Here is a 13316-nt window from a genome sequence, read left to right on the forward strand (position 1 = left end):
TTTAGATTGCATTTCCCCTCCCTTATTGTTATTTTTGGGGCGAATAACGGATTGCTCCTCCACTCAAAGGCAGAAGCAGAAATCACTCTGTGTGTAATGAATCCTTTAGTGTGCCCTCTGCTCGGCTCAAAATGGAATAAATGTGTCATTAGGGACGTGGGTATCATTACCGTGATGAATTACAGAAGGTATAACGATTATGGAAATCGTCATCGACTGATCATCCGTCTCAATTTATTTGTGCTCAGTGCCACTGTGGCCCCGGACTAAAATGTTATCATGTCATGAGTGTACAGCATGTTGACGATGCTGGCCATGCCCTTACAGCAGTGGGGCTCTTTAGCTCTGGTGTACGTCATCCATCCACTGCTCAACAATGGAGTGGACTGGGTAAATGCTAATTGGTCAATTGACTGGTCTGCATGGCAATTGGCCAAGGAAAGTGCCAGGCCTCGATCATGCACTTGGGACATGTACCATGAATACAATTGCTTCAATATGATTTTATAAGACAATTTTCATTCCATTTCCAGATGTGACCCTTTTATGTGTATACAAATCTGCACTAAATATATTTAGCGTTCACAATGTTTGTCCGCCTAAAAGGAAGCTTGTTCGCCCTGTGTGTATATATTTGTGTTTTATCATAATACACAGACAACAAAATGATCAAGACATTTAGGCCGTCATTGTATAGAATCGCCATGTTGCGAATACATTCACTATGGCATCTATAATTTGCACCACACTATGGTCAATTTGGTAAGCCTGTGAGACAATAAATCACAGTTATGTCAAGCGTGTTCATTAGACTTCAATTTATGAAAATTGCATGGGATATGAAGATTTGTAAAGGTCCAGACTCAGTGAATGCTGTGTGATAGAGCCTCTCTGGAGAGTTTCTAATCGCTGCTGCAGGAATATAGGATCATAATGGAGAACATATCTCTTCATTAACTGGGAGTAGGAGGAGTACAGTACAGAAAATTGCAGTATGGTTCGTTCAGGCAATGATATACGGGTCTCTCTGTTTTGTTGCTCCTGCACTTTCAGCACACAGTACTATCTCATGCATGTGTAAAAAACAAGTTCAATTTCTTGGTAGAACAAAGGTTTAATACTGAATCACTGTAAGTGGCAGAATAATGGTTTTATGTAAATGCTGCATTCCAACTACTTTGCATTATCTTGAGAAAAAAGAACAACAGCTATATTAGGTTTTGGTGTGGACTCTTATCTGTTTCAATTTACTATTATGCACACTCCATGAATTTGTCATAAATCAATGGTTTCTCTTAAAAAAACATGTAAACATTCAAAATGATATTTAATAATCTTTCTAGCTGAGTTAATGTCAATACTAGTCACCCATGTTTCAAACAGAGCGACTGTATTGTAAGCTACATGAAGTTGTGCCAATTGACACTTCTTTCAAAATCTTATTTTGTGCAACAATGAGCCATTCAAAGTCACATTTATAATAATAATAATAATATGCCATTTAGCAGACGCTTTTATCCAAAGCGACTTACAGTCATGCGTGCATACATTTTTTTTGTGTATGGGTGGTCCCGGGGATCGAACCCACTACCTTGGCGTTACAAGCGCCGTGCTCTACCAGCTGAGCTACAGAGGACCACATTTACTGTACTTTAAATGATACTACCATGATTGATGATGATGTCGCAGTCTAATACATTTCTGCTCCTAAGTAACTTTGATTGTACATCGTTCATGGGAGAATGGTCAGTAATTGGTCCATGCAAATGTCACAGTCAAAGGCAAGCTTACAATCCATTGATTATTCAAGCAGCTGAAAGTAACTTATTTCTGAAGTCAGGTAGTCTTTGTGGTGGTTGTTTTTCAAAGTAATTAGTATTTTGGATTTTACTTTGACTTTTCAATTTAGAATATATATATTTGTTTCATATTCTATTTCCTTTCCACCTCCCCAATTAACTGTGCAATTGCTTATTTATCTGCAAAGTGAACACCTTTTAATTGCATGAAATGAAATCATGAACTATTCCTTGTCATTTCATGTTTTTTTTTTGGCAAGTCTGACTCAAATGGTTAAATCCCCTACATCTTTCAAACGAGGTTCTAACAGTGGTGCAATACATTTAATATCAGTGACGTAACATTGTAGGGCTTTTACCTCAGGCAACATTCAAATCCCTTGCGTATCACCAAAGGTGAAGGCTTTGTTGTCCCTTTTGAAGGGATTCATTTCCACATGAAAGGAAAGGTTCTGTCCAATCCTTTCATACAGTTCCATTTAGTTATGGAGAACAATACTGTATCAACAAAAGGCTACATCCTCTACACTATGTGGCTAACACACTGTACATACAGTAGAGCTTAATAGCCATTGATACTCTTTAATGTTACGTAACTGACAAAACAACCTATATTCTGAACATACTGATAGCCTCACGGTGTCTGATTCCACAGTGGCAGATTCCCACATAGAGGGGGGAAACTGAATTAGTCATTTGTCAATGTTGCTTTATACTGTCCACAATTAGCACCACTGTCCCTTTGGCTTGGCCCATATGTTTCCTCTGGTGAGTCAGTGCATATTGTGTATGCAAACGAATGCTGGGATAGCTGCAGAAGTAACAGCAGCAGAGGAAAGTAAGATGGTATTCTTTCCAAAGGTAATACACAGAGGGCAGAGTTTGCACTTTTGGGACTATTCCATTGGTTCAATGCTGGGTAAGCTACAACAATAAATAATGCATTATGATTAAAATATTATAATTTTAGCTGATGATATGTCAAGTTTGTCTGTTAGTATCACAACACTGTGTAGTCTATATGTACTGTATGTTGATATGAATGTTATTATCTCCAATAGAGGGCATAGTAGACTGTATAGACATGTTAGTGCTTTTGTGTGTGCTAGAGAAACCCAATCCTTCCAGTAGTTCTTAGTTTACAAGGCTCTGAAAATGCGTTAGAACATATAACACTGAAATTAGAGAAGGTGAGAAGTTTTATTTACTGTAGCTGTGTGCTGAATGGAGAATGGAGGTGAAACTGAAACATGCCTTTTGTGCAGAATAACTGTAAAAACAAATTAGATGTTTGAGTGCTATATGCAATGTGGATACCAGGTAAAATAGTGGGTACTATCATGTCATTGAAGTGGTTTGGATTGCCACACCAGGGTCAGACAATAGCAAAAGTATTAGTGAGAGAAAGGGAGATTTTGTCTCTTCAAGGACTGACTTTCAGAGTTGACAGCTCTTTTAGCTCTTCTGCTCAATGACAAAACATTGATCTCCTTCATCTTTTTGTTCAACTGTTGTACTATCCAACACTTTCTATTTAAAACTAAACTAGGAACATATTGCAGAAGATACACATGTGTGTGTTGGAGCCTGTGAAAGGAGAGGTAGGGGACATTTGTTTCTATACAAAAATGTATCTCCTATTTCTTTTTTACTCTGGTATGCCCTTGAGCAAATATTCTTAGGCAGTTTTAGATAGATTGCTGGGCAGTGCCATTCATGCAGATAATGCCATTTGATGAAGGCAACGTTTTGATGTGTTGGGATGATAATGACGAACCCGAGGTTGGCCTCGTTGGGTAGAGAGAAGCTGTTTTCTGTGATAACTTCATTGCTGCATGTGGTCGAACGTGGGGGAAATTCAGGAAGGGGGATTAAAAAAACTGCCCAGTCAGAGTAGCATTGTTAGTCCCCCTATTGTGCACTGGACCTGCCACAGCTATAGCTTACGTTTCTGATGTGCCAAGGTATTGCCGGACCCCCTCTTCTCTTAGAACCTGGCAGAGCTCTTGCCTCGAGTTTTTTAAGTGGGATTAGTCAATGCTTTTGTAATTAATGAAACTCCTTTCCCCCCCTGTTGATCCTTTAAATGCTAACATTTAAATACCATCAGATTGAGTTAAAAAGTTGTTTATTAGTCTTTCTGATTCAAGTAAATTCAAAGCGATAAGCCAAATGTTACATGAGTAAAGAGGAAGGCGATGGGTTGTAATCTCAAAGATCTAGAACGTTTTTACACTTTTCACACACACAGTTATTCTAAGTAGGCTAGCCTAATATATTTAGAGCTGTGACTAGTGTGATGAGTAATAACTCCATCCATAAATAAAGCCTTTGTACTGGACATGTATAGGCTACCATCACTTTATTTTTAAGTGATGGTAGCCTACTGTTTTCACTTGTTACAAAATAAATTGGAATGGAAATTAATACCTACCTCAGGCTTCTCCCATTACTCAAATGCTTTATGCAATTTGTCATGAGCGGTGGCATGTGACACACAAGGGACGGTTTGCAAGGATATCAGAAGCACCCATATAGAAGAGTGGAGCGCACTCAGTCCAGTGGAGGCAGAGGGACTCGATGCGCATTTCTCCTGCTAACAAGTGTATACAGGACAAAACACCAGCGTATACAGGACAAAACACCAGCATTATGTAATTGGAGAGCGTCGTCCTCACTACTAAAAACCCTCACTATTAACAATATGTCTTCATTTACATGACGATCAAGAAGAGGCAGTCTGAATTGCTGCAGGCAAGGGAATTGATAGCCTACCCCTGAGCGGACTAAGATAATTGGAAGAAATCTTGGCAGTACGTGATCTTGACACGAACTGAAATCTTGACATTCAGCATCGCACACCTTCACACTGCATGACAGCATTGTCTCATGGTCTGTTAAGGAATTTGCAACAACGAAGACTGCTTGGCACACATTTTTTTCTAAGGATATTGAGGGTGTGAGTGCGTGAAATTTCACTCACCATCATCACGGACGGACAACGCGGTGCGCAAGTTTGGATGTCTCTTGTGGAAGTTTTTCTGCGGCTCCGGACAACGGGACTGTTCAGTTAGTTCCACCAGGTAAGGAAGGGCAACAACTATTACCTTTGGTGCTGACACATGCATGTTTAATATTCACTTATATTCTACTATTTTCATGATTCAAATCGATGATTTTATCCACAAACATGCACAAATAATAGCCTAAATAACGTCAGATGTGGTGTTCTATGGGCTACAGGTTCATGGCAGTAAATTAGGCCTACTGTTTCTTCAGAACAGATGCGTTTTTTTCTTATACTTGATCACACAAGGAATGGATAAAAAAATAAAAAAATAATAGTCCATTCAAGTACTGGTGCAGGTCAGACGACGTCTGGCCTACTTGCTTTAGCAGTGTGGCATAAAATTGGCATCCAGTAAAGCATTACTATAGTTCAGACAAGCAGCTCCACCACTCAGTAAATCGGTATTGGGTTATTATTAGCCTATCCATCATCATTCCTATAGGTCGAAGTAAACAGACTGTTCTATGTCCCCTGGATATTTTGTTCATTCTTGAGTTTATCTGTTCATGGGCCTTATTGTCTGTCTAGATCAGGGATGGGCAACTTTGATGGGGGTGGGGGCCACAAAAAATCAGAACACATCATGAGGGGCCGCAGTGGCTCGCTGGTCTGCATACCCACATCCATACCCATACATGCAGTCAACTGATTTGTGCAATCAATCTATTTGTGCAGTTAAACTACTTACCTCTTAACTAAAAACATTATACCAGTAGCCAGGGCCGGCCCTAGCCTTTTGGGGTCCCTAAGCGAGATTTGAATGCCCCCCCCACCCCCACCTCGTGGCAAAACATTTTACTGGCCCCCGTCTTTATGGTGGAGAGACATTTTAGTTTTAAAGTATATTTCCTTCAATTGTACACAATTTGCCGTGGGTCGAATACATTATTTTGACATTTTCAAATAACCAACTTCATATAATTGTATTCATTTTGCCATGGGGCAGAGATTAGTTTTTACAGTTTTACAGCTAATTTCCTGCAATTCAACACATTTTGCCATGACTTATCAAAAAATTAAATAAAAGAAAATACAATTTTATTGGCCACATGCGCCGAATACAACAGGTGCAGACATTACAGTGAAATGCTTACTTACAGCCCTTAACCAACAGTGCATTTATTTTTTATAAAAAAGTAAAATAAAACAACAACAAAAGAGTGTTGAGAAAAAAAGAGCAGAAGTAAAATAAAATAACAGTAGGGAGGCTATATATACAGGGGGGTACCGGTGCAGAGTCAATGTGCGGGGGCACCGGCTAGTTGAGGTAGTTGAAGTAATATGTACATGTGGGTAGAGTTAAAGTGACTATGCATAAATATTTAACAGAGTAGCAGCAGCGTAAAAAGATGGGGTGGGGGGGCAGTGCAAATAGTCCGGGTAGCCATGATTAGCTGTTCAGGAGTCTTATGGCTAATATGATATTTGAGTGAGATAGCTAACTAGCTACTAAATTAAAGTTAAATGCACAAGTTAAATGCACAACTGCAGTATTTAGCACATTTTAGACAGTTAACTTAATAGTTATAAGATATCGAGCTGGCAAACATTTAGTTGAGAATTCCATTCTGTAACTAGATCACCTGGCGCGTGCTGCACAACAGTGAGTGACTCACAAGCTGTCATCGTTGTGTGCTTGTAAACAAACACCACCTGACTGGGGACTACCGGTAAGCTTCATAATGAAAAATTATGTGACAGGTGAAATGAAGAACGCAATCTTCTTTATCTCCTAACATATTGCACAAGTTGACTGCAGGTATACAATTAAAAAGTAGCTACACATATTTATATTTATAAAAACACTTTAAATAAATAGTTTCAATGGTTTTACGGTATTGAAAAACCATCCCGTGGATTTTTCCAAATACCCCGGTATACGGTATATACTGTGTACCGCCCAAGCCTAATTTCTAAATTGCACCTTGTGTATTCTACTATTCTAACTCTCAACAGTAAGTCTATCTATCTATATACTGAACAAAAATATAAACGCAACATGCAACAATTTCAAAGATTTTATTGAGTTACTGTCATGTTGTATAATGATTAGAAGACAGGCGCAGGAATACGTATTGAGGGTTTTATTTACTCCACCTAACACAAACACATATATCAAACAAAGAGCGAGGTGTAACCTCTACACAATACATGGGACGAGACCCGTAAACAACCAGAGCACAATACACGGTACTCACGAGACCAACGGACATGGGACAATTATCGACAAGGACAATGGGGAACAGAGGGCACATATATACACATACTAATCGGGGGGAATGGCGTAATGAGACAAGACAGTCGGGGGTTGGTGGTAATGATCTAGTTCAGTGACACCTAGAAGGCCGGTGACGTAGACCTCCGGAGCTGGTGAATGGAATGAGCAGCAGTACCGGGGGATCAGTGAAAGTGATAAATTCATTAGGCCCTAATCTATGGATTTCACATGACTGGGAATACAGATATACATTGGTTGGTCACAGATACCTTACAAAAAAAAGTAGGGGCGTGGATCAGAAAACCAGTCAGTATCTAGTGTGACCACCATTTGCCTCATGCCGTACAACACATCTCCTTTGCATACAGTTGATCAGGATGTTGATTGTGTCCTGTGGAATGTTGTCCCCTTCCTCTTCAATGGCTGTGCAAAGCTGCTGGATATTGGCGGGAACTGGAACACGCTGTTGTACACGTTGATCCAGAGCATCTCAAACATGCTCAATGGGTGACATGTCTGGTGAGTACGCAGGCCTTGGAAGAACTGGGAAATGTTCAGCTTCTAGGACTTGTGCACAGATCCTTGCGACATGGGGCCGTGCATTATCATACTGAAACATAAGGTGATGGCGGCGGATGAATGGCACGACATGGGCCTCGGGATCTCTTCACGGTATCTCTGTGCATTCAAATTGCCATCGATAAAATGCAATTGTGTTCGTTGTCCGTAGCTTATGCCTGCCCATACCATAACCCCACCTCCACCATGGGGCACTCTGTTCACAACGTTGACATCAGCAAACCGTTTGCCCACACAACGCCATACTCCGGTACAGTTGAAACTGGGATTCAGCCATGAAGAGCACACTTCTCCAGCGTGCCAGTGGCCATCGAAGGTGAGCATTTGCCCACTGAAGTCGGTTACGACGCCAAACTGCAGTCAGGTGAAGACCCTGGTGAGCACGACGAGCACGCTGATGCGCTTCCCTGAGACGGTTTCTGACAGTTTGTGCAGAAATTCTTTGGTTGTGCAAACCCACAGTTTCATCAGCTGTCTGGATGGCTGGTCTCAGACGATTCCGCAGGTGAAGAAGCCGGATGTTGAGGTCCTGGGCTGGCGAGGTTACACGTGATATGCAGTTATGAGGCCGGTTAGATGTAAATTCAATAAAACGACGTTGGAGGCAGCTTATGGTAGAGAAATTAATGTTCATTTCTCAGGCAACAGCTCCGGTGGACATTCCTGCAGTCAGCATGCCAATTGCACGCTCCCTTTTATTGTCCCCAGCACAAGGTGCATCTGTGTAATGATCATGCTGTTTAATCAGCTTCCTGATGTGCCACACCTGTCAGGTGGATGCATCATCTTGGCAAAGGGGAAATTCTCGCTAACAGGGATGTAAACACATTTGTGCACAAAATTTGAGAGAAATAAGCTTTTTGTGCGTATGGACATTTTCGGGGAACTTTTATTTCAGCTCATGAAGCATGGGACCAACACTTTACATGTTGCATTTATATTTTTGTTCAGTGTATATATATATATATATATATATATTTACACAGTACCATTCAAAAGTTTGGACACACCTACTCATTCCAGGGCTTTTCTTTATTTGTACAATTTTATACATTGTAGAATAATAGTGAAGACATCAAAACTTTGAAATGACACATATGGAATCATGTAGTAACCAAAAAAGTGTTAAACAAATCAAAATATATTTTATATTTGAGATTCTTCAAATACCCACCCATTGCCTTGATGACAGCTTTGCACACTCTTGGCATTCTCTCAACTAGCTTCATGAGGTAGTCACCTGGAATGGATTTGATTTAACAGGTGTGCTTTCTTGAAAGTTAATTTGTGGAATTTCTTTCCTTCTTAATGCGTTTGAGCCAATCAGTTGTGTTGTGTTGTGACAAGATACAGAAGATAGCCCTATTTGGTAAAAGACCAAGTCCATATTAAGGCAAGAACAGCTCAAATAAGCAAAGAGAAACGACAGTCCATCATTACTTTAAGACATGAAGGTCAGTCAATACGGAACATTTCAAGTGCAGTCGCAGAAACCATCAAGCGCTATGATGAAGTTGGCTCTCATGAGGACCGGCACAGGAACGGAAGACCCAGAATTAGCCACCCTTTGCCTTCATGACAGCTTTGCACACTATTGGCATTCTCTCAACCAGCTTCACCTGGATTGCTTTTCCAACAGTCTTGAAGGAGTTCCCATATATGCTGAGCACTTGTTGGCTGCTTTTCCTTCATCTGCCACTGTTAACACACAGCCTGTTAGTGTTAACATACAGCCTGTTACTGTTAGCACACATTTACATTTACATTTTAGTCATTTAGCAGACGCTCTTATCCAGAGCGACTTACAGTTAGTGAGTGCATACATTTTCACACAGCCTGTTACTACTGTTAGCACACAGCCTGCTACTGTTAACACACAGCCTGTTACTCTTAGCACACAGCCGGTTACTGTTAACACACAGCCTGCTACTGTTAGCACACAGCCTGCTACTGTTAACACACAGCCATTTAATGTTAACACACAGCCTGCTACTGTTAACACACAGCATGTTACTGTTAACACACAGCCTGCTACTGATAACACACAGCCTGTTACTGTTAACACACAGCCTCTTACTATTAACACACAGCCTGCTACTGTTAGCACACAGCCTGCTACTGTTAACACACAGCCTGCTACTGTTAACACACAACCTGCTACTGTTAACACACTGCCAGTTTCTAACTGTTAAGACACAGCCTTCTACTGTTAACACACAGCCTGCTACTGTTAACACACAGCCTGCTACTGTTAACACACAGCCGGCTACTGTTAACACACAGCCTTCTACTGTTAACACACAGCCTTCTACTGTTAACACACAGCCTGCTACTGTTAACACACAGCCTGTTACTGTTAACACACAGCCAATTACTAACTGTTAACACACATCCTGCTACTGTTAGCACACAGCCTTGTACTGTTAACACACAGCATGCTACTGTTAACTCACATCCTGTTACTGTTAACACACAGCCTGTTACTGTTAGCACACTGCCTGTTACTGTTAGCACACAGCCTGCTACTGTTAACACACAGCCTGCTACTGTTAACACACAGCCTGCTACTGTTAACACATAGCCGGTTACTGTTAACACACAGCCTGGTACTGTTAACACACAATCTGCTACTGTTAGCACACAGCCTGCTACTGTTAACATACATCCTGCTACTGTTAACACACATCCTGTTACTGTTAACACACAACCTCTTACTGTTAACACACAGCCTGCTACTGTTAGCACACAGCCTGCTACTGTTAACACACAGCCTGCTACTGTTAACACACAACCTGCTACTGTTAACACACTGCCAGTTTCTAACTGTTAAGACACAGCCTGTTACTGTTAACACACAGCCTTCTACTGTTAACACACAGCCTGCTACTGTTAACACACAGCCGGCTACTGTTAACACACAGCCTTCTACTGTTAACACACAGCCTGCTACTGTTAACACACAGCCGGCTACTGTTAACACACAGCCTTCTACTGTTAACACACAGCCTTCTACTGTTAACACACAGCCTGCTACTGTTAACACACAGCCTGTTACTGTTAACACACAGCCAATTACTAACTGTTAACACACATCCTGCTACTGTTAGCACACATCATTCTACTGTTAACACACAGCATGCTACTGTTAACTCACACCCTGTTACTGTTAACACACAGCCTGTTACTGTTAGCACACTGCCTGTTACTGTTAGCACACAGCCTACTACTGTTAACACACAGCCTGCTACTGTTAACACATAGCCGGTTACTGTTAACACACAGCCTGGTACTGTTAACACACAATCTGCTACTGTTAGCACACAGCCTGCTACTGTTAACATACATCCTGCTACTGTTAACACACATCCTGTTACTGTTAACACACAACCTGCTACTGTTAACACACAGCATGTTACTGTTAACACACAGCCTGTTACTGTTAGCACACAGCCTGTTACTCTTTACACACAGCCTGCTACTGTTAACACACAGCCTGCTACTGTTAACACACAGCCTGTTACTGTTAGCACACAGCCTGCTACTGTTAGCACACAACCTTCTACTGTTAACATACATCCTGCGACTGTTAACACATAATGTTACTGTTAACACACAGCCTGCAATTGTTAACACACAGCCTGCTACTGTTAGCACACAGCCTGTTGCTTTTAACACACAGCCTGTTACTGTTAACACAAAGCCTGCTACTGTTAACACACAGCCTGCTACTGTTAACACGCAGCCTGCTACTGTTAGCACACAGCCTTTTACTGTTAACACAAAGCCTGCTACTATTAACACACAGCCTGCAATTGTTAACACACAGCCTGTTACTGTTAACACACAGCCTGCTACTGTTAGCACACAGTTTGCTACTGTTAACACACAGCCTGCTACTGTTAACACAAAGCCTGCTACTGTTAACACACAGCCTGCTACTGTTAACACACAGCCTGTTACTGTTAAAACACAGCCTTCTACTGTTAACACACAGCCTGCTACTGTTAACACAAAGCCTGCTATACTGCTGTTTGGCTGATCTGTTATCTCACCTGTTTTTTCTGAATTCTCACTGAATCCTCTTGCTGCTGTTTGAGATTTTGTCTGTGAGACAGATTGATATTCTAGCTCTTACATGGTCCAATCGATATTGTTTATGAATCAATATGGATGGAGTATGTTTTATTGATTTTATATGACTGTGGACGAAAGCAAGAAATAGGGTCCTTCTTTCATTTATTCAAACTAGTATAGGTTACATTTAGAAATAAATGAATGAATGAGACACTAGTTATGTTTTGTTGCTGCAGTGCCATAGGTGAAATTATTACATTTTAAGGTGGGTGAACATTTAGGCAAAGCTTGTGGATCTCAAACAGAATGACAATTACAGTTTTTCTTTGAAATTGTCTTCAATGAACAGACTGATATACAGTGCCTTTGGAAAGTATTCAGACCTCTTGACCTTTTCCACATTTTGTTACGTTACAACCTTATTCTAAAATTGATTAAATTGGTACTTGTGTGTATGTTGTTATTTGTGACCTGGCAATGCCCCTGACTGCATGAATATATAATATAGCATAATGTATAGGCTAATTCATAAGGCATTATAAATGCCTTATATTGCATTATGAAGAGGTTATGCATAGGAATTCTTACCAACATGTCATATTCCTGCTATGGACATATTGACTAATAACAGCCATAAACAATAATGCCATAGGAGATGTTGCTTGGGGTTGGGACTGCAGTTCATTAAGTCCCCAGTCCATTACACCTTATTACAGCCATTACTTAGCCTGCCTATAATTCACCTGATTCCCCCAGTCATGATGGGAATAATTGAGTTCATTTGAGTGTTTTTCTCACTTTGGAGTTGGTAGCGCAGGCAGTCACTGAGACCTGATCCACCTAAATTAAATCAGACAACTTCTGATCTATTGCTTTACTACATTCACAATCAGACTTTCAGATAAGCTTTATTGTAATAAAATGAATATCTAGGAGTTTCTGGCTTTATACTGAGCAATTTAACACCAATGGTACATCAACTGAACAATGTTTTGCCTATTTTAACAATTGTCCACACAAAAAGCACATGAAATATATTGTGGGCTGCAAAATATGATGGGCTGGTAGGTTCATTTAATTTATTCCATAGGCCTACAATGTAAATAAGATTTGTATTTCAATCACACATGTCAGTTGCCTCATTTACCGACCGAAGAAACATATTATTGAAGACTGTCCAGAGGGATGGTGCTGGGAGGACATCTCCCTCACTCCTGTTATCTTGCTCATTACATTTCTATTGTTTCGTCCAGTGGACGCTCAATAGTTGATCATATGAAATGTTACATTAGATATGGCAAATAGCATGGCTGAGGCATCTGTTTCAACACATACAGTGGGGAAAAAAAGTATTTAGTCAGCCAACAATTGTGCAAGTTCTCCCACTTAAAAAGATAAGAGAGGCCTGTAATTTTCATCATAGGTACACGTCAACTATGACAGACAAATTGAGAGAAAAAAAATCCAGAAAATCACATTGTAGGATTTTTTATGAATTTATTTGCAAAATATGGTGGAAAATAAGTATTTGGTCACCTACAAACAAGCAAGATGTCTGGCTCTCACAGACCTGTAA

At 40.5% G+C, this 13316-nt stretch overlaps 1 protein-coding gene across 3 annotated transcripts in view; it reads left to right on the plus strand.

The window, feature by feature from the left end:
• The first annotated feature begins 4368 nt into the window (after nt 1-4368).
• The window catches only part of si:dkey-237h12.3 (teneurin-3), a 183076-nt gene continuing 174128 nt past the window's right edge, over nt 4369-13316 (plus strand). For all 3 annotated transcript variants that reach the window (XM_041850551.2, XM_041850558.2, XM_041850567.2), the window contains exon 1: nt 4369-4882. The gene's annotated coding sequence lies outside the window, so the exon portion shown is untranslated. The remainder of the gene's footprint in view (nt 4883-13316) is intronic.

The sequence above is a fragment of the Coregonus clupeaformis genome, chromosome 3 (genome assembly GCF_020615455.1).
Source record: "Coregonus clupeaformis isolate EN_2021a chromosome 3, ASM2061545v1, whole genome shotgun sequence".
Classification (NCBI taxonomy): Eukaryota; Metazoa; Chordata; class Actinopteri; order Salmoniformes; family Salmonidae; genus Coregonus; species Coregonus clupeaformis.